The sequence below is a fragment of the Xenopus laevis genome, chromosome 9_10S (assembly GCF_017654675.1).
Source record: "Xenopus laevis strain J_2021 chromosome 9_10S, Xenopus_laevis_v10.1, whole genome shotgun sequence".
In the NCBI taxonomy this organism is placed as follows: Eukaryota; Metazoa; Chordata; class Amphibia; order Anura; family Pipidae; genus Xenopus; species Xenopus laevis.
In genome coordinates this window covers 48,905,186-48,930,102 of record NC_054388.1, presented here as the reverse complement: position 1 = coordinate 48,930,102, position 24,917 = coordinate 48,905,186, and the positions used below count along the sequence as shown (strand labels likewise).

At 41.4% G+C, this 24,917-nt stretch overlaps 1 protein-coding gene across 3 annotated transcripts in view; it reads right to left on the bottom strand.

Moving 5' to 3' along the window:
* The window catches only part of sema5b.S (semaphorin 5B S homeolog), a 116,850-nt gene that overhangs the window by 56,016 nt on the left and 35,917 nt on the right, over positions 1-24,917 (bottom strand). Inside the window, 1 exon segment of one of the 3 annotated variants that reach the window (NM_001086522.1) lies at positions 23,583-23,642. The gene's annotated coding sequence lies outside the window, so the exon portion shown is untranslated. 3 annotated transcript variants of the gene reach the window in all.

Here is a 24,917-nt window from a genome sequence, read left to right as displayed (position 1 = left end):
TGAATCAGTAAGTACCAAATCAGTTCCACATAGATATTCATTTCAGAAGGTAACAGTTCCACATATATACTTCCTGTATAAAGGTAAAGGACAAGAAAATACCAGAAACATTCCACAAATTCACTCTCATTCACAAAGTAATGAAACAGCTCAACATACACACCTATAAGGTGGTAACAAAACAGTTTCCAGTGTTTATTTTCCAGGGCATATCTGCCAATATAAGGTGCAGTTCTTCTTCACTTCAAGCTGATCATTGGGGTTATCATGTGTGGGCCCCTGTAACAAATATGCGCATTCAACCCAACCCATGTAGACCATGTATGGCTGCCTTTACTAACAGATAAGTATTTGTAAGCACCTCTAGGGTTACTTCCCCTACTGTTTGTAAAAACCCACATTACGTATTACCTCTATTTTGAATAAAGTAATTCTGGTACCTGTACCTTGTGTTCCCTATTGGCTCAAGAGGGTGGTGACCACTTCCTTTGGAGTTTAATATAGTGAGTTGGTGCAGGCAGCCCTTCCACTTTGGCCTCCACCATTTGTTCTTTTTTTCACTGTCTATTTAGTATCTGGGGGCCTTGTGCCTCAGAAGGGCTGCCTGATCCCTTTAAAGGAACACACTATTGCCAGGATTATGATATTTATACCGAGCTAGAAACAGTACAGACCTGCCCCTATGATACAGAGCTTGGGAGGCTGTGGCCTAAACCCTAGTAGAGGAAGTCCCTAAGGTACCTGATCCCTTAGTGAAGTCTGGGAACAGGGACCCCATGAATGAGATATGTAGATAGTGATAGGTGACCTCCAGTTATAGCACACTCCAGAGGACCTTTTGGGCTACTTGTCCTTTAATCAGGAAATTCTCTCCCCGCAGCAGCAAGCAAACGATGGAAAAGTGACTTTCTGCGCAATGAATTCACAATCAATCACAGCCGGCAGTGGAGACGACGTTGCAGAACTTAATTAAAATATTGATATTTTTTCTGGAAGGGAACAGTAACCAGGGAACCAGATGGTGTCGAGCCAATTGTGTCACTGGATCAGGAGGGGTTTTCTTGCTGCTATCGGAGTGGAATTGTCAGTTTAATTCTGCAATTCATCAGTAGCCCACCATCAATGCCTTCTTAGGGTTAAACCCCAATCAAATGGGGACACCATGTTTAGAGCACAGTATAATCAGTCCCAGTGAGGACAACCATGGCAAGTAAATCCCAGCAGGGGACTGTGTGTAGAAAGTCAAAAACTTCCTACAGGTCGCTGGAACATGCCCTTTGGTTTTAGTACTATTGTAGGTGCAGCATTAATACCACCCTCAGAGTAGGAAGTACCATGTTAATGGGCCTCTAATGAGTACTGCTGAGTATTCCTTAAATAATGAAAGCAACATGGTGGCTTCTTGCTTTATGTATAATTATAAAATAGCCAATAGTAGAAACCAATCAAAACGTTATTGTGTATATTTATCAAAGAGTGAAGTTAGAGATCACCACAGTCCGCTAGAGTGAAATACCGCCTCTCTCCATTCATTTCTATGGGATTTTTAAAGGTGTATTTATCAAAGGGTGATAGTGAAAGTTCATCATTTGATAAATACGCCTTTAAAAATCCTATAGAAATGAATGGAGAGAGGCGATATTTCACTCTGCGGACTATGGAGATCTTTAACTTTAACTCTTTGATAAATCTACTCCCATGGCTGCCATCAGGGGGGCACTGGGGGGATATTTGTGCCGGGCCCTGATGGTTTCTATATGTTAAGGGGGGCCTGGCCGTGCTGCATTTCCTGGATTAGCTGAGCCTCCCCTTGAACTGATGACGTAGGAGGAAAGTTGCGCCAAAGTAGTAGCCGAGTTGAGCCAAAGTAGGAGCCGAGCCATGCTGAGCATCAATTTGTTTTTTTTTTAAACCTTTGGGCACTAAATTTTTTTTTACTTGGAGGGGGGCTGGCCACCAAGGGTTGTTTTTTACTTTTACCAGTCCCTGGCCATAGTTTTTTTTTAATTTGTAGGGGGGCCACTCCATCAATGTTTTTTTTAACTTGTAGGGGGCCCAGAAAACTTTGTTATACGGGGCCCCACAAATTCTATTGGTGGCCCTGCAGGAGACCATGGAGCAGTAGCCCCTGGAATGAATGCTTCATATATATAATTCTACATTATCAGTCCCAGCCTCATGGATCGAAAGGAATTTTCAATCAGATTCAGTGCAACTGAAGCAGGGGGTTAAGGGCTCGAGTGGGGAGGGGGATGAGGGAGGATAATTCAGTCCCTGTCAATTGCTGACAGGCTGTGCTGTTAGTGACCTGCTCAGTCAGAGGAATCCTAAAGTAAAAAATCACAGAACCATGGGACAGATATCAGCACATCACCCTGGAGACACGCAGAGGCCACTTATCAACCTCCCAAGGATATCACAGACTGATATGTACTGTATTGAGAAATCTTCTGTACATGGTCTCTTACAAAACAGCACCACTATTGGCCATTATTAAATTGGTCCATTCTACTAGTCAGCTGGGGCAAGATACATGGCATTCACTTGAACAGAAAGTGCCCAACAGATCAATTCTGATACTTTCCAAGTGCATCATGAAGGCTTTTTCAGTTGGATTCTGGGACAGACAGACTCTGCACGGCGAAGCAATACTATGCAAGTTGCACAGGCAGTGATTCAGCGCTTATTTATTTGTGAATAAGTCAGAGAGCGTGAGAGAGGACCAGTGAATATTTCAGAAAGTTATAAATTGCCCCCTCTGGGGCCCTTTATTTACAGCTGCATAACAAGTTAAAAAAAATACAAATCCAATAAGTCAGTGAGTGGGCCCTTCGGGGAGCCGCATTTGTTTCTATTGCTGTTCCCTGTAACACATTTATATTATACAAAAGCAATTATCTTAATATCACATTAATACATTTACTCACGGCTGGACACAGGGCCCCACTCTTGAGCTCATTATCCCTCCAATACTGCAAGGCAAAGGAACGTTACTCGGTGCCAAGATTAAACTGTCTATTAGGGTTCCGACTGATCTGAACAGTTTTATAGCAAAAGAAAAAATTAACCCATTCTGTGTCCAGGATTCTTGGCCTAGGTAGGCCTGTATATGTCCCGACGCTCTGATTGGCTATAAAATGGTCCTACTTTGTGACTGATCTCATTCTCTGATTGCCTTAATGTATTTTAATGTAATCTACTAAAAGGGGCATAAACACAGATTAAACCCTAGTTTTGCAGCTGGTTAATATTGACTAAAATGGTGTCCTACTGTATGCACACACTCACCTCTTTTTACCAAACTGTAATAAGGAAGTGGCCTACTGAGTGTAACAAATGGAAAAGTAATGTTCCTGCCTCTTAAGGTCATACATGGTACAGCAATTGGCTTCAGAGGGTCCCAGGCCTTTTTAATCCCCCAAATGAATATGTTTCTGTATTTTGCCACAGCAGCCCTATAGCTAACCTGCCGTACCGCCCTTTGGAATAACTGCATCCAGCCATGAATAGGACAGTCTCAAGTGTTTGATTCTGATTCCACTACTGGATTATTTGGGCTTCAATAACATCCAAGTGCCGTCCTTCTACAGACATTATATTAAACTGTATGCCTTGTGGGTCAGGGAGATGCACTAAAGCTTGTCAGCATAAGAGAAGCAAAAGATAATGAATTCGGAGGGGAAACAAGGACCCAAGAAGAAGTGGTTATTGTTCAAAAATAATGTAATAACGTGGATAAGGCAGTAAGGGGGGGGGTGAGAGGTTGCAGATACAGAAAACATCTGGTACTTAATTAACTCCCAAAGTTTTATCCTGCTCTGATAAAAAGTGACCCCCCCCCAATGTAAAGGAACCCGTGAAGCCCATGATCAGATTATGGGGGTATAGATAACACAATTTGTTCTTTGCACATTCAGATGCAGTCTATTTTATTTTCTGCCCAACACAATAGTTCAAATGTTTGGATTCTAAAACTGCAATGTCGCTTGCTCAGTCAGGCATAACATTTTACCGTCTCTACCTACAGAGAGATCAGTAAAAGGCATTCGCTTCTCCTTTCTCTGCACTGACCCCTATTAATTCCTGTCTGAGCTACTGTAACCCACTGCTAATTGCCCTCCCATGTCAGATGATTGTCTTTATTCTAATCTATAATTAGAGCAGCAGAATTATCTCTCTTGGCACCATCACAGTGCGTTCTGCCCCCAAATCTGTCTCTCAACTCTCCCACATAATATATTCTTGGGGGGGGGGTATTTCAGCAAATTGCAGACTAATGCAATGAGGAGATTAAGGAATTTACCCTAAAATAAACATTTACTGTATCCCAGGAAATGTTATTCTGAGGCTGTTTGCAACTAGTCTTTCATTTATGTGATGGAAGTCTAGATGTTATTTTAAATCGTTTTTTTTTATCTTGCTAGGGTCACTGGCCTTATAACCACCAGACAATAGATTGGAAGGCTGTTAAGAAATGACTTGCCACCTGGCCGGTATTTTACCGACATTGCCGGTAAAAATGATGGTTGATCCCAATGTTATTAATAGGGAAAAAGGATTAATATATAGGAAGGCCGGTATTTTTTTCCAGAAAAGGTGACAACCCTGTCTGCCCCACCACACTCATCTCTAGGCAACTTTCCGCTACTTCGGTTGGCCAGGCATCAGATGTTGATTAAAATAGTTGAGGGCCTGCATCAGAAAACCACTAGAACTCAGTCGATGGTGGGCCCCCTGACTACTGGGTAGAATGGGATCTCAATTTATTTCCACAGCTAGCACTGCTCCCAACCTCAGCCACGCCATACTCCAGCAACGCCCCATTATTCCTAGAACATGCCCAATGACCCACCAAACCAGGTCCGGACTGAGAATTAAAATAGGCCCTGGCATTTCAGGTTCACAGAGGCCAAATCAGCCCACACAGAGGCCCAAACAGCCCTCACCAGCCCACTAAATACTGACTTTCTATGGCACCTTATAGCAGCCCCTCTGCCAGAACCCACAGATTGCCAGTCCGGGCCTGCGTGACCCAACCCTACAAGTCCCAGTACCTTGGTGACCTGTGCATTAGGTGCTGGAGTCTCTCTGGGTCCCCACTAGACTCCCCCTGATGGCATCAGTAGCCAGAGCAGTTGGGTTTCTCATAAAAGGTAATTTGCAACAGTGTTGCATCCCTAATGTTGCTGAACTACAGTTCCCAGAATGCTTTGAACCCTTAATACCATGCTGGTGTATTCTGGGAGTTGTAGTCCTGCCATGGTTGGGCAGCACTGTTATGGAAGGTTTATGTCCCTTTTATAAAGAGAATATACTTTGTATGCGTAAATACTCTCTGATTCAGTTCTTATTTGCTTCACAGCCCACTTCCCTGGAGTAATATTCCAGCCTGTGCTTATCGCTAGAGCCCTGTGCGCTTCTACAGACACAGCCCATTGATAAACAGACGCCAGTGCACGTGCCTGCATCTGCCCGCTTCTGCCCCCTGAGATATCAAACCAACGGATTTTAGGGCCATAAAACTGAGTGGCAAATGTCTATGTTCATATCTGCTGAGGCTTTGGCTCTGCACTATTATCCGCAGTATGGATCCACTGTCAATACTAAAGCCTTTCACACTTATTGTCTGCAGGGGGAATATTGATGTATAACGACTCCCACTGCGTCCCGTGCATTTCTTTTATCTGTCAGTTGTTTGAGTGAATTGTAAAGATTAAGAGAGAAAATATTATAAATACTGGTAACAATAATACTGAGAACTGTTTAACTATACATTTCTGTATAGCATAGTATAAATAAGACTTACAACCTAATATACATGGTTTAGGTTGTAAGCTGTATAGTCAAGATACCTACTGAATTTTCAAAATTATAAGGATATTAGAAATCACTGAGGAGGTTCTGTGACCATATAAAGTCACAAGGCTACAGGCTTAGTTATACAGGGAACTCTGAGTATCACTTATGTATTATAAGGGATAATGTACCCCCTACTGTAAATTATAAGGATATTAGAAGTCACTGAGGGGTTCTGTGACCACAAGACTTCAGACTGACTTACACATGGATCTCTGAGTATCACTTATTATTATAAGGGAGAATGTACCCCTACTCTAAATTATTCAGGAATCAAGATTCAAGAAAGTCTATTGTCAATACAACAATACACTCATTACAATGTAATCACGTCCTTTTAACAGGGCCGGATTTACATAGCGGGCTCCCCTAGGCCAACTGTCATTCGTCACCCCCGTCCCCTCCATTTTTTTCATCATCGGGACCAGAGTAGTGGGGACTGGCTCACGGGAAATTTAAAAAACTATCGTATCTCCTGTGCATACCCAGTGTTTCTGAACCAATGTGGGTGTGGTTGGGCAGCATGCCGCCCCCTAAAATCCTGCCACTCTAGGCCTGGGCCATGGTGGCCTTTCCACAAATCCAGGCCTGTCCACTAATATGTATAAACACAAGTATAAATAGTGAGTAAACAGTAAGTTTTGCCTGTAAACAAATGTAAAATAAACATTAATGGTTACTTGGCCTTTAAATCAGTCAGACTTTTGGCACAATATATATATATATATATATATATATATATATATATATATATATATCTATATATATATACATACATACATTTGGCACAAATGGAGGGGTGCATGCTAATTGTATGTATCAATTATCTTCAGACCAGCACTCCCTTTAAAACGTAATAATTTATTGTTGCATAGTATCGAATACCCGAAGTTTCGGTCCACATTTGGACACGTTGGGTATTTGATACTATGCAACAATAAATGATTACGTTTTTAAAGCGAGTGCTGGTCTGAAGATAATTGATACATACAAAAATTACCGTGCACCCCTCCATTTGCAGCAGCCTTGGAGTGCGGATACTCATTGGAAAGTATATATATATATATATATATATATATATATATATATATATATATATATATATATATATATGATATATATTATATATTTATGAATTATAATAGAGATCTGCTCATTTAGAAACCTTAAATGTCATTAGTGAAATGAAGCATTCCTGGCAGACACTAGTAAATCCCCATTCCAGACTCACTGAAGAAGTTAAAGGCCCCGGGGCCCCACGCAGTGGGCAGTACAGAAGGGAATTTCATCCCTCACAGGCCTTAAAACAAGAATGAGCAGATCAATGCTGCAGATCTGTGCCTCGGGCCTATTTTGTCTCTGTTGTAATGAATAACATAATTATCTCTTCTGCCCTGGGGGTATTTTTAGTTTTAAAGTGACTTTAATTGTATCGTTTTACCAATAAACAAACGTCCTTTGCATAAAATTAACAACAACTCAATTAACAGCCGTTCTCAGACATTAACTCCTGCCAGCTCACAGCCCAGCTCCTTATTCACAGTAACTATGAGTGGGAACATATAGATATTCATACATACATGCCAGTAAATACCATGTACATGTCTGTATCAATGTGCACAGTATAAAGTATATATGCATTTTTATCTACATTTGAAAATAATCACTCCAGCAGCACTCGGATCAGTGATTGGTTTTGTTGGATAGGCTGGTCACTTTTAATATTACTTACATGATGATTGCTCTGACCAAGCCTACTCAAGGGCTCCAGGGCAAGAACGTACGTGTTTCCTATCTCAGCAGATACTTTATCATAGGAATTAACTTTCCCTCACTCAGAGCCCAAACTAGAGGTAAAAGGGGACAAAAGATGTATGTGCCTAGCGCACCCCCATCCTTGCCCCCTAGACACATGCTTCTTATGCCTACCCCTAGTTTTAACCCCTGGCCAATACGAGGGTGTCTAAGCGACAACTTCTGAGCGACAACCTCCCTGAACTGCCTCAGCGTGTTTTCCCATAGGCGATAATGAAAAGTTGCTTGCGCTAATGCACACGCGGCGATGCATTTTCCATAGTCGCCCGAAATTGCCCAGGCATTTACCATTTACATTGGTAAATGCTAAGTGAATGTAACAACGAAGCAGAATATGATTATTATTCACAAAATATTGCGCACGGTGTGTCCACTCATCGTACAGATACACTCACATATAGACTGCCACAGGAGCTAATCATGGACCTGCTCAGCAGAGCTTACAATCTAACAGAAAGCTTTCCGATATATATAAATAAAATGTTGGACTGAACGCAGTTCCAGGCAATGGAATTAAAATTGGATATTTAGTATTTTGGACACTTAACAGATTTTCCACCCAAACCAAATAATTTCTTTTCAATGCCGTATGGAAACAGCGACTATCTGACGGATAATGACAACAGCATTTCCATCGACCACAGAACGCACTCTGGGCACTACTGGCTCTGACAGAATAATGAATTTGTGCCGGTTTACAGAAACAGAAGTGAGAGATACAGAAGACAAGCCAATGATTTGCTCAGTGGTGCAAATGCGCCATAATGTTCAGCAATTTCACACCATGAACATTTCGGGGAAAATCTCATCATATTCTGTCTTCTGAGAACAAATCCTTCCCAGCAAAGCATCCAGGACTGAAGAACGGCCAAATCTGGGTTTAATCAGTCAGAGGGACAGAGTTTTGGAATTTGTGGCATAGATTTGTCTCCCAGGGTAGGAAGCTGCTCTGCTTTTCACAGGAAATTGACCAGATGGGTCAGTGTGCCCTTTAATCCCTTACTATTCACTATAATGTTTGTAACATATTTATAAGTAGAGGTAATCTGTTCTTTGTATGTGCAACATGAGGGTATAACATTCTTTCCTGGACTTACTAGGTGTCTAATGAAACAATATGTCGCCTCCTACGTATATGTATAAATACATCTATACAGAAAAGCAATAAACAGTACCACTTGAAGAGATTTAAATTGAGATACCACATACCCTTTAACATTCTGCATGGGTAGATATAGTTAGGGTGCACTTTCCCTTTAACATCCTGCATGGGTAGTAAGTTAGGGTTAGGGTAAGTTAGGGTGCACTTTCCCTTTAACATGCATGGGCACATAGTTTAGATGTACATTCCCTTTAACATTCATGGATAGGTAGTTAGTTACAGTGCACTTTACCTTTAATATCCATGCATGGGTAGATCGTTTGGGTGTACTTTCCCTTTAACATTCATGGATCAGCAGTTAGTTACGGTGCACTTTCCCTTTAATATCCATGCATGGGTAGATAGTTTGGGTGTACTTTCCCTTTAACATTCATGGATCAGCAGTTAGTTACGGTGCACTTTCCCTTTAATATCCATGCATGGGTAGATAGTTTGGGTGTACTTTCCCTCTACTGTCGATGCATGGGTACGTGTGTGACCCTTATAACGATTAAATACGCAGAGGAGCACATAAGTAAGAAAAGATTTATGGGTCTCGCTGTGCAGAGACAACATTCTGCGGGATTTGATTAGTCGGCACATATTGCAGTCATCTGGGAGTTTATCAGGGAAATATTAATGAATATATTTACTGGATTCATCCTTCCTTCCCCCACTCTCCTCCTTTTAATTTTACTCCAAAACTGACCATATATAAAGGTGCTTTAAGCCCCCTGTTAACAGATCTGCTCACAGATTGGACCAAGGCCCCTCCCGCCGTCACACAGTTACACTCAGAACTGTTATAATAAGGGAAATTTATCATAACCTCATTACCCCCTCCCAATTCAACACAAAGCAACAGTCCCGAAAAGCCTTGGCAAGTTAATAATAAAGCATCACTAGGCTGTACATGTTACAACTGTCACTTTATGACATTATAAGACAACTGTGACTTTACACTTATGCATAATGCATTCCGAGCTTTGAAACATTCTCCCAACACTAATGCCATATAATATTATTACCTTTAAGACAGGGGATATAACAGTCATGTCCTGCAGTTTTTCAACTTTTTATTTAAACAGCAACTCTTAGTGTCCTCTGACAGCATGAATATATGGGTGACATCACTCATGTATTAACAGAGACAGTAAATCCTGAACTAGAACCCTGCTGACTAGTAAACTCTCATGCAGCGAAAAGCCAAGTCAGGACTTGCACTCTGGGTTGTTTTATTGTCTTCCCCATTTTGCCTGGACAAACCGACCCCCAGGTTGTAATTTTAGAAGAAAGGGATTTCAGACCAATGACTTATTCACAGGTAAGACTGGCCTTGAACATATGACTGAAAGAAAGCAAGAAGGCCACTTTGTGGCAGTGAGTACAAAAGTGTGACTTTTCAGCATTACAGAAAGATCAGATTATTCTAATACAGACGAGTTTCAGTACAGTCTGGTATGGGACATGTTAACCCACAGGACCTGGGGTTTTCCGGATAATGGATCTTTCCGTAATTCGGATCTTCATACCTTAAGTCTACTAGAAAATCATGGAAACATTAAATAAACCCAATAGGCTGGTTTTGCCTCCAATAAGGATTAATTATATCTTAGTTTGGATCAAGTACAAGGTACTGTTTTATTATTACAGAGAAAAGGGAAATCGTTTCTAAAAAAATTGAATTATTTCATTAAAATGGAGTCTATGGGAGACAGTCATTCTGTAATTCGGAGATTTCTGGATAACAGGTTTCCGGATAACGGATCCCATACTTGTATAAAGAAGGAACTGATGGTGCTGTGCATTTGTTCAAAGGAAAGAGTGAAATAGGGACAAAAAACCCTTTATTTTCCTGCTCACATTGCTATTACAGGGGATTTTATAGTCAGGTTTATGGGAAATGCATCTTCCTATTATTTCTTTTTATACGATATACATAAAAGTTGATTCTGAACATATAAATACCAGTTAAATTTCCTCAGGGACGCCGTGCTGGAATCATAAAGTCTCGGCTTGTTTTCCTCCTCTGGGGTTGGGAGTGGTAGAGACAGGGTAAAGATAATAAAGATATATAAAGATATTTGTGCCCCCCCACTGGAAAATTGGGGAAGCCTGAATAAAAGCCATCAATTTAGTAACATTTGGGGTTTCCAAATATCAGAAAATATCAGAGAGAGTGTCAGTCTCAGAAAGTGACTGAGAGGACCAGTGAGTCTCAGAAAGTGTCAGTGAGTATTAGAGAGTATCAATTAGTATCAAAGGAATACTTGTCAGTCAAAGAAGGGATCTCACTCTACACACATGGATTTGGTCCCTGACATTTCATCTTGTACAAATACAAACTCCCACTTTCAAGTTCTTTGTTGAAATGCCCCCTGCCGAAGAGTGGGCTCATCCTCTGCTACATGAAAAGGAGAAGTCGAAGCAGATGGGCATCCCAAACAGCTTTACCTTTGCTCTCAGCACCAGGGACAGAAACAATTCAATCCAGATGTGACAGATCTACTATTTCCACCCCCCCCCCCTCTCATTGGTTGTAATTTAAAATTAGCATGAATATAAGCTGAGCACAAGTAGGCACAAGTACATAGTATATGCAAACTCAACCCGGGGGTCTTTAAAAAAATGCCCAAGTGACATCTCCATGTAGATGCAGATTTGTGGGTGTTGTACTTCAGCAATACGACCAGGGCTGGCATGCGCTGATTTATTGGAGGCGACGTTTATTAGGAGAAAAAGGGCAATAATAGCAGAGGCGGCACAATGTTTAGTTGGAGAGCACTTAAACTTTATGATGCAGCAACGTCTTTTATGTCGCAAATATTGCAGGGAATCTCCCCCCACCAACAGGACCTTTGTTTCCCTGGCTCAGCCGCGTGGCACTTTAAAGGCAAAGGAACGACTTTCGTTACAATACACAATAAAAAGTTACTAAATCACTCAGGAGACCCCCCCAAAGACCTTTGCAAATGGGCCGGGATTTGAAGATAATGCTGTTGTGGACAATAACACAAACACAAATGATTTTTGGTACAAAGTGTCAAAGTCAGTATTTTAACGTAACAAAACAATCTTATTTATCCATATTTTCTCCACAAGGGGCCCCTCTGCTTCCAGAGACCACAGCTTATGTCCCTTTTTCTCTACACTAAAACAGCCCTGAGTAGAGCTCAGTACAAAGCAGGCAGTGACACCCCCTTTCCTCCCAGAACTTAATGTTTAACTTGTATGTTTGGTGCAGAATCCGACACTGGAACCATGAACAAATAACATGTCAGGCAAATGCTTGAATCCTCCCGGGCCTGAATCTTCTTCATCTACACACAGATTATATATAGATGTATAGTGTGCAAATATAACTGTGCTGTTAAATCTAGTTCTGCCTCATAACACTACTCAGTGGCATAGAAATGAGAGTCACAAATCCAGATCAAATATCCCATCACTTTTACTTATATTACTTATCTTGCCAGAGGCATCTCCAGAGAGCAGTACTGTAAATGTAAATGAGATTTATCCATAAAGACTAATTAATCCAACTGTGTTACTGCCCCGCCTTTACAAACAATCCCTGCCATAAAGCAAAGCAGGACTGCTGTTTATTGCTGAAAAAGAAGAGACAGTCAAACAGGCACCAGGAAACACAAACTCCCCCTATTCAAAACTTAAAAGAGATCAGAACATCTGTTTTCAGGCAGCGGTAAATACATTTATTCTGATGTTAGAAACATTGTGTTGTTCCGACTCCCTGCAGGTTGGTTCCAATTAAGAATGGAGTTGTTATTCAGAGGCTGCACTGAAGGGAACTGAAAGTCTGGAAAATATTAATCAAGTCTCATCGTTAGCAGCGCACAGATAAGCAAGAGACGATATTATTGTATCCAGGGAAACCTGGGAACATTCCTCTCTGCCTTAAACACAAAACGCCTTGTGGAGCTAACAGTGTTCAATCAGTAGGGCAGCTCTATGTAGAGATCAATAATCTGTGATACCAGACAGTCATGTCCCAGAGAAATACCAGGCCGTGAGAACTTCAGGTGTGTATCAGATACACTTACCTGTGCAGAATATTCCTTAAAAAATAATCAGCTGTCGGGTTTTGTCTAATTAGTACTGTCATCAGCTAGAATCCCCGTTAGTGGAAAGAGGATGAATGAAATTACTCTCCTAGGAGGGTAGATATATATTTTTATAAAAAAAAAGCAAAGAGAGAGAAGGAATGCAGACATTGGCGGGGTTAATTCCAGGGCTGCAATTGCAGCCGGCCATTAATTCTGCTGCGGAAAATATTCATGGGCAATAATGTGCCCAAAAGTCTTCATTAGCGGGAGATACAGAATTATTCCTGGTGGAGGCTCTAGCGGCCCAGGATAATGGCCTATTTATAAGGAGGTTTCTGGGAGACAATCAGAAGGGGCTGTGTGTTTTGAGGGATTGCACAAAGGGATGGGGGGGCTGGGGCCTTTGTTTGTCAGAGGGATGTGAGAGTTGTAGTTTATAATCAATTAATTTCTCTCTCTTATATATATAAGTGGGGATTTAACATAATTACTGTGGAAAGCACATGGTCATTTATATTCACTATAGGGAATTTATTAAAAGGGAAGCCAAATCATTGCATAATAATAAGCACCTTTCCAAAACATATTCTTTCCATATTGTCACTCACCAATTCTTGAAATAATATAGCAGGTGGGTTGCACTGGGGTCCCATCATTACGAAGGAGAGGCCAACAAGCTTAAAACCCCTGCTCTGGTGACTTTGCTACTGCTACTATGAGAAGATATGAATGGCTGGGGGGCCATATCTCTCCCCACTCTCTCATGTACCTTTGGCTGCTCCAGGCTCGAGTGACTAATGGAGGTTCAGGTACCAGAGAAATGAGAATTAGGAAACTGTCGCTGTTCTTTCAGTGCCTATAAAAATGCTACTCACAATGTTGTATTTGCCCATTGTCCTGTTCCCCAGGGCCAGACCGGTCCTATAATGGTCTCATTGTAGAAGACAAATGAAATTCTGCACAACGCCTGGGGGACCCATCCTTCTTCCTAATGACGCCCCACTTGTCACCCCTGAAACGTGCCGCTGCTTCCAACAAAACGGTCGAGAAGTAACTTAGCTCTTGCTTGTTTCTACCATGGGCACGGCAAGGTCATGGGAGGGATTGGTGGCAGGGATCACAAATCCACCATTGCCAGCAATAAGAGATTCCCAACCTGAACCCCTATGGCTATTGCTGAGCTCCAGCTGTTGAGTGCCTTTAACTGGAGCTCTAAGACAATTGAACCAACAAAACTATCGGCACCAATAAAATAATCAGGGATGCACTGAATCCAAGATCCATTTTGGGAAACACATGAACTATCCGTAGGGAATGCAGGGGTTTTATGGCTAATCAGAGGCAACTAAACCCAACATCACCATCTGCAATGACAAGCATTGGCTGGAGTGGTCTAAAGGGCACTGCAGGGGGAAACAACCTCTGGAAGTGTAAACGGCATCTCGCCATTTAGTAGTATGATGGAAAAGTGTGGCAGTGTTTGGCAGTGCCAGGAGAATACTACTTGCCTGAATGTAATGCCAATGGGAAGGTTGGGTAGATATATTGGGCTGGGCCTGTTTCTATGCTTTAGAACCCTGGTGCCAGTGAAACCTTGAGGCTACATTTTACAAATGCATTCCAGGCAATTCAGAGTCTGACTGCATAGAGCCCTGACCTCAACCCAACTGAACCCACGTGGGATGATCAGGAACCCAGATTGTGAGCCTGATTCCCTTGGTGGTATTGATGGTTTAGCCATTACGCTGGATTAAACTCAAGCACTCCTCACCAAGTGTCCAGTTGTTGACATACAGCAGAACCAGATCAAACAGTGCAGGTTGTCAGACCCCACCAGGGAGCTATAAAATAGCATCAATAATGTTTGATATATTTGTAGGTTCTGCCTGTGAGTGAAATATTATTATTGTTAAGCTTTACTTGTCCTTTGATGTCCCAAACCTCCAGCTCGTTATGGTTTTCAGATGGAAATGATAGATTCCAGACAGGCTCATGTGATTGGCTGCTCCCGACTCGTGGCTGATTGCTTCAGCACTTGTCCCTGTACGAGAAGAATCTTCGATGGCCGTGAAACTCGCCATCTGCCTCTCATGTTCTAATCTGCCTCTTCGCAGAAATAATGCATCTATGCTGGGCAACCACATTTGGAACTGCATTTTCATTGTAATCAGAGCTGAGAAGGACTTCTGGCCACTCTTTAAATATGATTTCAATTGTAGGAAAGCTTTAAAACCGGAAATGTAAAAATTATGCCCTGTGGTACTACTAACGAAGAGGGTAAAAATTGATTTTGGTATTTGTACATAACAAACAACAGCTCAGGGTCATTAAGGTATCTTACATATTGTTTACTATAGTCAGCATCAGGGCCACATTATGGGGGTAGAAGGGTTAAGATGGCCATAGAGGTAACAATTATGATCCATGTTGGAAAAGATCTTTCCAAGAAAGATCGTTTGTTTCAATACACACGTGTAGAGCTGAATCGTCAGATAAACAGGTAGATATATGGGAAGAAACAATAGAATTCTACCTGTATCTGTCGATTCAGCGCTAAGAATGGCCGATGTTTGGGTCCCTTCAAAGGCACCCGATCAAAATTTTCCGTCCAGCCTGATCGACGAGCCGACCGATATCCAAGTCTTCTGCCGATATCGGTCGGCTCTTTTTCCACCATACACGTACCGAATATCGGATGAAAATCTAGTCTAGCCAGGGTCCCCTTGGCAGAAGGGGGTCCCATAAGATGCAAACGTCCAATTCTGGGGTTGCAAAAGTTGAGTGGAGAGGGTTTTGGTATAATGGGGTATACGAGACAATAAATCAGGACCCACCACCCAGGGATTTCTGGTGGGCTAATAACTGAATAACTGAAAAAATTAGCCTGTATAGTAACATTCAGCTTCACAAGGAGTAGTGAAATGCTTGTGAGCAGCCCCCCGTCCAGTGGTTGGGGGTCCAGCAGAGGGAAATGATGCACTTGTCTCTAATAAAGGTGCAGCTGACTGTGAGGCATAGGAGACAGAGACAGATAGGGATCTCCCATAGGCAGAGACAGAAGGTAAACCCAAGGCCGACATGTCTTATAGTACGTGGCATTAATCCTCCCCACCTGCCAAATACCCTCACAACAAATCCATCAGGCCCGGGTCAGTAACTCTCTCTGCAGGGCTCACAGTGTAATTGAATCCTGAGAGTCACTTGTCTCTGTCACCCGCCTGAAAGAGCAGTCAGCAACATGACTGATTATACCCTGCGCCCCTCATTACTACAACTCCCAGCTACCCCTGACAACACAGAGAAAAAAGAAAGTTCTGGGTATACAATAAAGTATCATACTGTACTGTCAAGCAATACGGCAGCTCCCAGCTATACGAGAGGGATGCTCTGGGCACATGATAAGCGCTACCCTCTCACTACTGTATCTGAATAAAGAAACATATTTCCCTGGCCGTATCTACATTTCCTTGCATGCCCACAACTGTCTAAAGATGAGTAATTACCCCATGGAGCTATATCGCATCCTTTCATTCACAGAGACCCCAGCACAGGCATAAACAGCTGAGCGATAAGAGGCGACCCTCTCCATCTTTTTCCTCAGCCCCCAGACCTCTGTACCTAGAGCGTGACTGCAGCAAGTACGACTCGCATTGTTCCAGACAAAGGAATAAGCTTTAAAGCATCAATGTTGACTTTCAAAGGGACCCATAGCTCCAAATAAAGGCCAATAATCCCAAATAATTTCTGTTTACTTTATCCTTGTACAGACGCATATCTAAGACAAATACACAGTTAAATAATGGTTTGGAATTCTTGTCCTTTATTGTTTTCAGGGGGGACTGATGTGGATTGCTGGGTACTGGGGCCCTGTGTTATTATAGGGCCATTGGCACCACATGATTAACCTCTATTAATTCTACTACTTGATTTAAAGCCCTAATCCCAATGAGAGCTTGTCTGGCTGGGTGTGCCAGCTCCAAGGACCCCATGTAAGCAGCATGGCATTTCTTGGTTCTGTTTGTCACAGCATGCCATGGCTCTGGGCACAACGCTCTCTTCCAGTGATGTCACCTCACAGGAATTTGGGTGCAGCTGGCTGCTGCTGAAAAGACTCACATCGGAGATAGGGGGAAACAGAGGGTCCCTCCTTGAATATTCACAGTGCGTTCCCACTCTGCACACAAACAGTTTTGTCTTCTGTTTAATTTAATTATTTCCCCTTGATCCCCCCTCCCCCGAGAACAAAGCTGGCCCATGGGGCCCCAACCCTCACAGTCCCCAAACAGAAACATACAAAACAAAAAAAAATGATGTTGGACCAACTTTTCCATGATGTATGATGAATGGGGCTGGGTATTTACCCACACAGGCACTTTCTCAAGCTGCCATATAAATGCCCAGAGTCGGTGGGGCACCAGCGATTAGGATGTTAAAGGAGCTATGTCTTTTGTTACGTTAGTTCTCGCTGATGTTTCCATTTATTCCTTTATATCACCCTGAATGCAGAGAGGAGAGGGGCTCATCCCAAACTGAGTCTGTAATGGCACCCAGTCCAGCTGCTCTCCATTGCTTTCTTCCCCTTTAAAAAACATTTGCCTTCCAGGGCATTTTCCTTCCAGTTTCTCAAAGTTGTAGCTGATGGTACATTTGTGTTTGGATTTTATTCTCTACAAAATTTTCTCACTCTGCTCCCATTTCCCTCTACAGAAATAGACATTGGCAGCACTAGATAGGTGTCTAATATATAGAGACAAAGGGAAAGTGTTGGAAGGGTTACTGTCTGCTCTGCTCTCATTTCCCCTACAGAAATAGGAATTAGTAGCATAATTATGTTTACATAATATACGATAGACCTCCTTTTTAAAACGTTATTCCTTGTATATAATGCATCTGGTAAGGATTAGAAATGTCTAACAAACAGTTCTCTCAAAGCTTTCATTGTTAACATTTTTCCCTAATAAACACAGTTCCCCTTTAAATTACAAGTGTGTTTGTTCTGTAGAACAGAGAGAGGTCCGTGTAGTGAAAATGACTTTTGCCTGTAGGGGAAATTTGCACAAACAGGTTTTAAGCTTAACAGTTTGCATTTAGGCACATGATTAATAAAAGGTGCTATGTTGTGTTTCAGTCCATAGAGGTTCATAGGTCAAGTGATGCTAAGGATCTGTCAGTTACAAAAGTCATCATTTAGCCACAAAATTTCCAAATGATATAATTAGCAATGGCTCTGAGTCATTATCCTCACTACTTGGGTTGGGTCAGTCTACAGCTCATCACATTTACTAAACATGCTTCGATTTGCCCCACATTTTAGCTCTGAAAATGCCCCAGAGCCAAAACTTCCATTCAGTCAGTTATTTATGGCTCTGGGTGGGATGTGATTTATTTCTTACTTAAAACTAAATGGGAATAAATCCCTCTGATTCATGGCACTGAATCAGCCTCTCAGTTATTGCTGTTATATCTCATATTCAGCTCTTAAAAGATAAGTAAACCTTTAAAATAAAATGCAAACCTGATGAAGGGGCTATTCTTAGCACTTTTGTAATTTACCTTTATTATTTATTTTGTTTTTATTACAAGATGTTAAGGGATATGTGTACTATTAATATGAATTCATTTTGTTACAACAGCGCCACCTGCTGGTCATTTCCCCACCAGTCTGACCACCAAGTAGTCAAGGAAGTTGTCAGGAAAAATAAACAGGCTGATCTGATGTTCTTCTGCTTAGGAAAGATTTGATAAAGGTTTTAATTTTTTCCTAAGCAGAAGAACATCTGAGCAGCCTCTATTTTTCCTGTCAACTTCCTTGACTACTTGGTGGTCAGACTGGTGGGGAAAATGACCAGCGGGTGGTGCTGTTGTAACAAAGTGAATTCATATTAATAGTATGCTTTAATATCTTGTAATAAAAACAAAATAAATAATGAATGTACAGCACAAAAGTGCTTAGAATAGCCCCCTCATCAGTTTTACATTCACTTATTTTAAAGGTTTACTTATCCTTAAAGGTTTACTTATCTTTTCAGACTACTATTCACAAGTAGGAAAAGTCTTCTGTACACAAAAGTAGAGCAGGCAGTAACATTTTCAACACTTTCCAATTGTCTCTGGTAACTATCTAGTAGTGCAACCAATCCCTACTTCCGTAGGGGAAATGAGAGCAAAACAGACAGTAAGCCTTCCAACACTTTAAAGGGGTTGTTCATCTTTGAATGAACTTTTAGTATGATTTAGATTGTGATAATTGCTAATGGTTTTTATTTTTTATTCAACAGCAGATTGCAGTTTCAGCAACTGGCTGCTAGGGTCCGAATTACCCTAGTAACCATGCACTGGTTTGCATAAGAGACTGAAATATTTATAGGAGAGGACCTGAACCCTGCACGCCCTGGTGTGGGTCGTGCAGCAGGGCATAGCCCCCCCCCGTGCCGCAGCCGGGTGCGATCTGCCGGGCGCAATCTGCCGGGGGGGCCCTGCGGTGGTGCGGGCCCTGGTCCAATCGCACCCCCAGTAGTTACACCACTGCCTATACAGTATATTAGGTATCTATCTAGTACTATCCAGCACTGTGCAATATTTTGGCACTCTATAAATACATGTTAATAACAATAATAGCATTACCACTCCCTATTTCTGTAGGGGAAATGAGAGCAGAGCAGACAGTAACCCTTCTAGCACATTTTCCCCTTGTCTCTGTCTATATATTAAGCATCTGTTAGTGCTACCAATCCCTATTTCTAGTGCACAGATGCAGCTACCCTGGGAAATGATGGTATCATGCCCTGAGCAGATGGCATCAGTTCATGGACACGCTGGACACTGCTCATGTTGTATTCAGATCAACAGTTAAAATGACTGAAGCCAAAGAGACATTGAGGTTTCCATGAGAGGCACAATACATCTTAGCACTAGCTAGCTCCAATTTATACTGTAAAGTCAATTTGTAGCAAATGGTATTTTATGGGAGCTGTGCATGTGATGGCTGGAGTGGGGAACAAAATATTATGATTCCAGCACCTGCCTATTGGCAGAACAATTGTAGATTCCATTTAGCGCTCTTTGTAGGGCAATTTATTCCTCTCTCCTTCAGCTCCTCACTCACATCTCGCAGTCCCATTCGCAACAAAGGGGAGATATCAGGGCACAACCCCTTAATAACAAATGTAACTTTATCCCATACACAGGGCGTGAATGTCCCATGATTGCTTCTGCCAACTCACAATTCATCCAAATTCCAAACCAAGTCCTGGATTCAGCCCATCTTGTGGTTTTTTTTTAATATGAATTATTTCTGACTTAGCCATAGCGAATGTGCTTCTGCTTCTTAATTTCCAAACCAATCTAAGGAAAATTAAATGGCAAATAAACCTGTTTTACACATACAGCCCTGACCCACCTCAGCTAGATATTGATTGGAGCAGCAACAACATATAGATTAATATACAGTACATAGAACGTTTATTGTTTAAATCCAATCAATCTTATTTCTAATGAGAAATGTCCTTGCACTGCCTTGTCCAGATCTTCCAATATAACCAATTACTGTATAGAATGGAGTAGCAGTGAGATGGAGTATTGGGCACAGGTCCAGCATTTATTTTCAAGCTGGGTCTCCTTAGCTCTTAGTGGGGTTGTTCATCTTCAAACACTTTTTTTCAGTTCAGTTGGTTTCAGGTAGTTAACCAGAAATAGACTTTTCCCAATTGCTTTCTATTTTCTATTTGTGACCCTTTTTCTAATACTGAAGTTTAAAATTGATTTTTTTTTCTCCTTCTAAAGCTGGGGGGGACTCTTTAATTGTTTTAAATTGATACATTTAGTTGATACATTTGTTTTCTTTAACCCTACTGAGCAGAATCTCTGAGTTTTGTTAAAGGCAGTTGTTAGAATTGATACAATAGTTGCTAATATCCCACAGATACTGCTGAGAAATGTATCAACTAAATGTATCAATTAAATGTAGTAAATCGTAACAGTTCAAGATGCTCCTGGATCACTGAGCTGTCCGATTGAAACACCTGAGAAATGATCATTAAACTTTAAACTTAAATGCTGGGAAAACAGTAAAAAATAAAAGATTGTACAGCAATTGAAAAAAGGTTTATGGAGAACAATCTGAAAACAACTGAACTGAAAACAGTGTTTGGAAGGTGAACAACCCCATTAGCAAGGTTCCAGATATATAGAAATATTGGGGTAACAGTCACCCTGCTATAGTTCCAGGGGTACCCAGGGCACAAATAAGTACTCACCCCAAATCTCAATCTAACTGACCTTCAGGCTGGGTCCCCTTAGCTCATAACAAGGTTACAGATATATAAAGGTATTGGAGTAACAGTCACTCTGCTATAGTTCCAGCAATACTCAGGGACAAATTGCCCCCCAAATCACACCCTTCATGCTGGGCCACCATAGCTCATACGTTAAGGGGAAATTTGCGTCATGTACCTGTGGAGAATTTACCCCTAAATCTGAGCACAAATAGTAGGATGGTATATTTGGCACCGGCCAAACTGCTTGGAACGGAGTACTGAAAGGACAAGAAACATAATAATACTGTGAGCCAAACAGTGAACAACCATTGCTAAGCCCAGCTCTGCATAAACCACCCCTTGCCTTTATTTATTGCTTCAATTACCCAGATAATCCCCCAAATGCTACTCCATGATAATCCAGTCCCATTTCCATAGTAATTGATCTGATATTTATTACACAGGAGATAGGGTTTTGTGCAACATGCATTAGAATGAAATTCGCTATTATTTCGGATTGGTTCTTTAATGGAAGCATTAGCCGGGGCCCCCTGGCATCACAGAAAATAATCACAATTCTTCACAGGTGCTGAAATCATTCCTATGTGGCAATTCTGGCCCTTTCCCAAATGTAATTTGGTTTTTGACGCTGAGCCGTCTGTGTGTGAGCAGCCAACTGTACAAGAGTAACTCTGGCTGGGCACTGTCCCCCTGCCAAAGGGGATGAGTCCAGCCAATCAAATGTAGTAAACCTGAACTGGATCATATAACAAAAGTATTGAGATCTTGTTGTTGAACTAAATTTCCCAGAAACCCCTTTGGTGGAAATTGTTCAAAGAGATTTGTTGGGTCACCGGATAACATTCCAGCCCTAATATGTTTTAGAAGGATCATTAGCCCAATAATAAATCTAATTTCTACATCTATACAAGAAAAAGGATACAGTTCAGATTGTTGCAGTCGTGCTACAATGTGTCATACAGAGTTAAACGGCAATACATGATGCTGAGACACTAATGCTTTGCCTTCAAAGAAATGAACAGCACCCACCGAACGCAAACTCTATGGCTATAAGTTACCACAGCCCGTCCCCAAGCACCACTCAACCCTTTAAAAGGAAACCCTTGTAAAAACCCCATGCTGCAGGGCCATTTACTTATCCTGAAACCCCTGTGTCTGAACTGGTGGCTAAACAGACCTGCAACAAGAGGCTTTTATAAGTGATTGGTTATCAAGGGGCGGGATGGCAAAGAGCCCTGTCCCTGCATGCATCTCTGTCATTGGCACGTCCATTCGTTTTCCTTGGCAGAGCTGCAGAGCAATGTCACATATCCCAGTGCTGTCTCCCTGACAGCAGAACTGCGTGCGTCACGACTGGAGGGAAAATGTGTGGGAAACTGTCACAAACACACTCAGTGAGTACCTAGCCCGGGCTCCAGAGGTCACGTTTTGATAGGGAAGGGCACTAACTGATGTGGAGGGTGGTGGGTGCTGAGATCCACTTCTCAGCAGAGGCTTGGCACTGCCAACCATGATTGTTTTGTAAAAATGTTTTTTTTTGCATTCTAACTGTCTGTCTAACTATACGTCACTTCATGGGCCATTCTGGGGTTCAGTACAGCTTAATGGGATAAATAATAAAATCTGAATATAGGGTTTTTATAACCAGCCCATGTGATGGGCGAAGAGAATTATTGAACAAGGACCCCAGGAAATCTGCACTGGGAATAAACTGACTAGAAAACTATCTTACCTTTAGAGAGACTGGTCTTGAGAGCTTACAGTATATTTAAAGGTGCTTAAGACAGGGTGAGATTGACTTCAGAGACTGCAAACCATCAGGATGGATTCTAGCAATCTGATTTCTCTATCTACTGCTGTTCAACGAGTCAGACTCCTAGCATCCCTCCCATGGCTTCAATGCCAGTAGAGTTTGGGCTAGAAGTGTTGATCGCTATGCCCCAAAAGTTTCAATCACAACAAATTCCATTTATATGAGAGCATATTTTTGGGGATGGGTGGATTAGGCAGTAATCAGCCTCGGCCCCCACTAATGATAAGGGCCCCGCAGAGCAACAATTATATGAATACAGCACATTAAAGTTCAAGAGCTTTGCCACATAGCTTCTCAGTATTTTGTTTACCATAACTGTCACTTGCAATGCTAATTCTCACCTGCTGCAAATGCAGATCCCAACCACACACAACAATGCAACACTGCTTGATTCAATGTCAAGTACATTATATTTCTATTTAAACTGTAAAAAGTAACAGAAACAAACTACAATAATGATCTCTTCTAGATTTTTTTTTTTTTTTTAGAAGAACAATTCCTGACTTGACAGATGCTCTGGTACCATACACTACTCCCTGACCCTCTATGGCTAGTTGGAGACTCACTTTTATCATTCACATCACTTAAAATCTTGCTGCTACCCCCCATTTACTTACCGACTCAGCATCACTGCACTATCATCTTGGCTGCCAAGTCCTAACGTGGTCGACGGGAACCTGAAAGAGACAGAAGCAGAACTCAGTGTGTGACACTCTCTGCGGGACTCTGGGCACTTTCACACGGACTATTAGCATTATAAAGATGCCTCCCCACACACTTAATCTAACAACTCCCTGGAAACAGCCCACTTCAGTTAACCCACCCGCTGCCTGAACAGCCTGTAAGGGCCCTGGTTTGGCAGAGTCTGAAATACTCAATTAATTATTTAATGAGACTGGAGCCTCTACTTTGAGTTAAAGGATAAAAACAGTAAAAAATTTAAAATTATTAATTTGTATTGGTTTAACCATGTACACTATGCTGGCATGATGGTCCTGCTATGGGGATGTATAGTCTACAAGTTGCCACTTACATGGTTAAATGATCGGATGGGGGAGGTTTCCTTATTTGAGCTCTTTGATAGCAGCAGTAAATAAAAATGGAATAGAAAATAAACCATGAGACAGAATTAGCAACAAGTTCTGGGTCAGATTGAGATCAGATAAACAGGAAACGCTGTGATGTAACAATAAACTGATACAAATGCAGCTAAATATACACATGGATACACAGCAGTGCACCAATGAGATGGATATGTAACTAACATACATACAGATACACAGTAGTGCAACAAACTGATACATATATATTAATTATATACACATGGACACACAGCAGTGCAACAAATCAATACACATATAGCTAAATATATACACATGGATACACAGACGTGCAACAAATTGATACATATAGGGAAATATATACACAGTAGTGCAAGAAACTGATACATATATAGCTAAATATATACACAGATACACAGTAGTACAACAAATTGATATATATATAGCTAATTATATACACATGTATACACAGCAATGCATCAAATGGATACATATGTAATTAAATATCTATATATCTCTAAATAATAAAATTACAGAGAAGACTTGACAAATTGGGTAGTTTGTCTTGAAAAAGTTGAGTGGAAATAATTAAAAATATTAGTATCATGTAATTATAAAATGCCAACATATTATCTAGCACTGGGTTTATGCATTGAACATCCAGAGTTACATACAAAGCAGCCGTGAAACCAATACTAGCGGTAAAGAGGGCCCTGCCCTAAAGAGCTTAAAATCTAAAACATATTTAGATATATTTCTGTAATGATCTTCCTTTTTACAAGAAAGTGCAGGGTTACCCACATTGACTGGAGGAAATATATAAGATATCAGATAGATATCACCATCAGCATAGGAAAACATTTCCTTTAGTGGTAGGGTAGCCACCTTTTC